Source organism: Charadrius vociferus, unplaced genomic scaffold (assembly GCF_000708025.1).
Source record: "Charadrius vociferus isolate BGI_N301 unplaced genomic scaffold, ASM70802v2 scaffold736, whole genome shotgun sequence".
Taxonomy (NCBI): domain Eukaryota; kingdom Metazoa; phylum Chordata; class Aves; order Charadriiformes; family Charadriidae; genus Charadrius; species Charadrius vociferus.
The window spans coordinates 464,271-470,270 of NW_009648857.1; positions in this window are offsets into that span (position 1 = coordinate 464,271).

Here is a 6,000-nt window from a genome sequence, read left to right on the forward strand (position 1 = left end):
CGCACACCAGGCAGCACGCTGTGAATGTAGCAAGGACCAGAACTGCTGTGCACCCTCTGACTAGGGCTTTGTGGTCTGCTCTCTGAGACCTGGCTTCATGTTACAGACAAAGATCAACCCAACCCACATCACATGAGCTGTGAGACTGGACTCTACATTGTCAGTCTAATGAAGCAGGACAACACTTTCCTCCTCTGCAGGCTCTTCAGTCATGCCCAGGACGTCTTGAGATGGCACATGATCTAAAAATTACATACAAAACATACTGACCATGTACTGGCCAGTGAAATGCGCCTAGGACTGTTCTCTGAAGGGAAGGCCACCTGGCCCAGAGTGGCCTACAGGTAGATTTCTTAGCCTCCAAAACTGTAGCCATTTGCAAACTACCCCCAATAAATAGCTAAAGCCAGTACAGACAGTCAAGTTGCAGTGCTCAGGGATGTTTCCAGGCCAGTTTAATTTCCTGGCCAGGTGTAGCCAGGCTTTCTTTACTACTGCCCATTACAAAGATACTCAGCCTGTCCATGCCCTTCCCCAGCTCACCATTGCTTCCCACAGCAAACTTGCACTCTCTTTTCCAACTCCATCTCATCTTTGTGCTTTTGTCTCCAAACCATTTTTTCTTCATGTGAATGGCCCTGTTTTCCTTTCTGCATCCTCTCCCAAGTCTTCATTTTCCAGGCCTCTTCTACCCTCTTATTTACCATTTCTTCAGGTATACTTATGGCTCTGCTCTAAGGGTCGCCTCTAGCGTGCACTCCTACCTGCAGCACAGGCATACATGTGAGCACAGGTGCCAACGTTTGTGAGCAACTTGGTGGGAACCTGGAAAATGTGCAAGCTCCAAAGGTTTGGAGAAGGCCTGCACACTACAAGTTTTTCCAGTCAGTAGCTCTGTCTGTCTTTGTTGCAGATTCAAGGTTCTTTCTGATGCTCAATTGCAGGGGTGAACCTTGCCTTGGGCATTATCGGCTTTTACATTTCCAAAAATATGTGAACATAATTGGCCCAACAGTTAGCACTCCCACAGAGATGACAATGCCCTTGGTAGACATGTGTCATGCCAATGCTGCAGTGACACGTGCAAGCCTCTGTCGCTGGTGGGCCCCAATGAACCCCATCACACAGCCTTGTGAACCAGGCATGACCTTCACACTGACCTCCTCTGCTTCACATACCACTAAGGCACTGACCCTTCAGAGCAGTTTAGCATCAAATGAATAAACCAGACCTGAGTTATAAGGGCTTCCTTGCAAAAGGGAATTTTACATTTCATCTGTTACAGATGAAATAAAGAGTTACAACCTCAGGCAGTCTGCAGTGGCTCTCCAGGAGCCACACAGCATGTTGTCAATCCCAGGCAGTGTGTCTCATACTGGCATTCTCCTGGCTGGAAGACTGCTGCTCCCCCATGCAACAGCTGGTGCACTGCAATTCATAGCAGTTTCTTCAAGGTGTCCGATTAAAAACCCATAACACACAAATGGATTGGGTCTTCTCTTAAATAATCATTATTCCAACTGAAAACATTGCACAAGACACAGCATCTGAAAATGGCTGTGAAAAAAATATGGGTTTCCTTACAAAGTTTAATTTCTCTTTGATGAAAAAGAGGGCGCAGTGAAAAAGAAGGCTAACATTTCCATTTTATTGTCTACCATGATCCCAACACTCAGGAGTAGCTCCATAAATTAGCAGAGAAGTGAGCATCACTGGCAAAATAATTACAGAATAATGAAAATAAAAATTAAATATACTGCATTTAGACAAAGTTCTAAGGTAGAAACCAACAAAATTAGCACTGCCCCAGTTTTAAAAATTTGGTTTTATGTACTGGTATGGAAAAAAAAAAAGAAAAGAGGACCATCTGTAACACTTGGCTCTTCATCCCAGTTGAAATCTACTGTTCAGAAGTCTGTGGGTCATGGGGCTCAGAATTGGGCTTGTGTTGAGGAGACTTCCGAAGTATTTCACTGGTTTTGCCTAATCAGGTATTGCCGTCATTTGCGATGGAGTGGTTGACTTCTATGATTGTTATGGTGCTTCTTCTGGGTTAGTGTCCCTGGACATCCACCTTGTCTAATGACAAAAATTATCGCTAATTCATTATAGTAATTTCATCCATTTCTAGTGAGTCAGTGTTATGGATGCAGTATAAACTGCCAACATCCACTCATGATACCATTAAGGAACTGTTATGCTCCATTATGAACTCAAATAGCTGAAACGACAGTGGTTTCTGTAGCACAACTCTCTAAAACAAAATGACATGTTAATGAAGAAATGTCACTGGCTATTTTTCCCGAAGGTTTATGGCAATGTGAAAAAAGGGTGGAAGGTTATAGGTCCCAGAACAAGCTAAAAGGGACAACCCTCTAGGCCTGAGGGTTGACTGGCAGAGGCTTGAAACTCAGAGCAAAGAAATGGCTAATTGCTATTTGATTTCTCTACGTTCAGAAAAACAGAGCTTCATTAGCCTTAATAAGTAAACAGAATGGTTCAACATTAAAACCTCATGGTAGGATCATTTTCTTCTCTTAACAGAAATAACCTTTAGCAGACCAGACTTTGTCTAAACATTTGTGTCATAAGGGGATCATGTTGGTTAGCACTATTATCTAAACACGGTTCAATCCCAACGTCCCAAACTCACTGTTCCTTTCATAGGCCACCATTTCGCAGAAAAGTGGGTGAAGCACCCAACCTCTGTGCAAGAAACCAGCAGCTCAAGTAACCCTGGGAACGAACCCAGGAGCTGCAGCTGGAGCTGACGTCTGTGCTGTGTACTTAGAAGTTATAGCAGGGTGATTTTCTTGGATCTAGGGTCCCTGGAAAAATCTTGCCTTGTGATTGAGTTCATTGAATGGGCTTCGTTTTGAGGGCAGTTAGTGAAAGATGGAAATGCCCATATGGGAATTTGCTTGGCAAGTGTCTTCGGAGGATTCAACAGTTAAGCATTCACAGTCATATCCCAGAGTGGAGGACCTGCATTGATTTTTTCCCTCTCTTCATCCATTTAATTGATCCAAATGTAGCTTCATAGCTGCATAATATTCTTCAGGTTACATTTCACTTTCTTTGTTCACCTTATGGCCCTCTTGACACAGTGCAAGCTCTTTCTGAGCACAGTCATCATTAAATACAAGCACCATCTATTTTATTGGAGCCTATATTTATTTCACAACCTCAGAGAATTGCTGGAGCAATTATTGCTAACAGATACGACTGCAGAGCCCATCCCTGAGGCACCTTCCCGAGCGCGGCTCCTCGGAAGGTTCCCGTTAACCACCTGCCGCTCAAGACCAGGTCTGGAACTCATCAGCACTCCTATCCACTTTTAAAACTTGTTCTTTTTTTCTCTATAACTTGTTTTTAATAAGGCACAGTTACAAAATTACTTGGTTTATGTTCCTGGGGGCTGCCAAAGATTTGAGCAAATCAGGAGGGAGAGGTAGATTTTACCCCAGGGCAATCTCTCTATAACCCCTCTCCCCAAACCAGCTCATGCTGACAGCCCACTCCAGGGAGATTTATGTTTTCTCAAATGAAATTAAGAAAAAGCTCATGGTGTGAAATGAAGGGCAGCATGGTCCTCCCACACCCATTCTTTCCTTTCCTCCCCAGCTGCTGAGCACAGGAGAGAAGAGTGGCAGGTAACCCTGGCCATCAGCAACGGACAGTGTTCATGCAGGGAAAATGCTACAAGGATTCATTCCTCTGGCATAAATACCTCCTTCCTCCTCCTCTAACTCAGTTTCATCATGCTTAGTATTTCTGGAGAAATAGTTTTGACCAGTAAAAATCTTCTATTAGACCTTAGCCAAAGTCCTCCAAAATCTTTATGACACAGCACATTAAAGTGCTGATAGGGAGGACACAGAACATTTGGGGATGATTGATCATCCCCAAATAAACCTTCCCATGTAAGTTCCTTCCCTATCCAAAAGAAGTGCTGCGGATGCTGCATTTCAGCAAAAACACTACTAGGGGGGATTCCAGAGCTGCTGCTCAGATGGGGCAAACGTGTCCCCCTGCAACCACTCCCTGGGGGCCTCCCTCCCAAGAAGGTCTTACCTGCGGTTAAGCCGTCTTCAGTGGCCTCGTGTCTCTTCCTGGATTGTATTACTGCACAGGAAACCTCTAAGCAAACATCTGTCCTTGGTGGCCCCTCAGTGTGTATTCACCAAGATTACATTTGTGAAGGAAATGAAAAAATCAGAAGAACAGTAAATACTGGAAAAGACAATTCCACAGTGGCCCTGAGTGTCTGCAGCCACAGCAGCAACAGGGGCAATGCTGGGATGGTGCAGGTAAAGCCCCTGATGGAGCTGTTGGCACCAAACAGAGAGAGGGAAGACCAAAAAACATGATCTAGCAGCACAGCCATTGTGTAGTTTTATTTTAATGCAAAAAGCAATGTTTATTTTAACACTTTGTGATTAGTGCCATCTCAGTAACTATGGGATGTTTTCTCTAACAGCTGCAGCAAAGGTGTGGGAGCTGAAGCAAACCTGGGTAGAAAAAAGGAGCTCCTGACATGTAAGTGCAGATGCAGATGGGTTCATAACGTGAACTTTAAAAGACACAGTAGCAGAAAGAAATAGGTTTTTCTGATGGAATAGGACAGCATTATGCATCCATTTTATCTACTAAAACACATATATACTGTGTGATGATATGAGATAAAGGAAGAGTGGTCCAAGATTGGCCTCACACTGAAAAGGACAGATTCATCTCACTGCTTCCTCACAGGATACCTGTGTAAGATCTCATTTCCCTGCATGTAAAATAGGGATAATCTCTTTATCTGAAAGGTTTCATGTTCATAAATACATTAAAGACCACAAAGTGTTCCAATTTTGGGGTAGGAGCAATAAAAAAAAGTAAGATAAACTGAAGCCTGTTTGGAGGAGGGCGGGGGGGTGAGTCTGAATCTTTTTACTTATTTATTGCTGTGTTACCCTTTCTCTGGTTTCTGTTGCCCACTCTGCAAATATAAAATATTGCCCACTAGTATATTGTTATTCTAATTTTTGCAGACTATTTTGTCTCTTCTCTGATTTCTCTGAGCCCTCTCCTTTGCCACTGCAGGGATTATTGTGCTAATAAAAAAGCTTGCCATTCTTGGTGGAGGCCTTGAGTAGATGTCTGTTTCTAATTGTTTTCTTATTGTTGGCTTTGAACTTCACATCTTTTGTGCTGATGTGTGCCTTGAAAGCCCTTCTCGGGGAATATAGTATTACTAATGTGAGATGTTGATCAGCCCCCATGGCAGGATGTTTATATGCAGAGGAATGTTTTGATCTGTGGCTATAGCCTGAGTCTGGATCTTGCCCGGGTTAATTTGGATGCTGTTTTGTTTGATTCTGACAGACTGCCTTCACTGTGTCTCGGTTTTACTCCATAAGTTTCATTTCTTTGATTTATCAATGGCCAGCAAATCATATTTTTCCCTGCTTTTACAGATTGTATGGTAAGTGCTATGTTGTCAGCAATTCCTATTTAATATGTAGAGAATTTCAAATTTATGAGTAGCACTATTACCCTTGCTCTGTTGAATTAATAGCAGATGCCCCTGAACCTGGTGTGTTTATATAGTATTTGTTACTTTTGATTAAATACAGTGCAGTCCTTATGACATGTACAGTACTTACATTTGAGTGTTACCAAGCAACATCACATGACTTTTATATCTGTGATAGTCACAAGGGACTGTGAGGTGCTGGCTCAAAAGCTAACTTGCTGGTGCTCTATTGCAAAATAAAAGAAAAAAAGAAAAAAAAAAAAGAGAAATTGTTTACAATTTGCCATGCTGGCTCGAAGCTGGTCGGTCTGGTCTGATCCGGGTCTCCCTAGTCCGGCACCAGCTGAGAGCTGCGGAGGAAAACTGAAACAAATAAACTAACAGAAACAAATAAACTAACAAAATCTGAGATATGTAGGCAATTTATAACATGATTTATGAGATCAGAGCACTCTTTGCTGGCGTACAGGGATGGC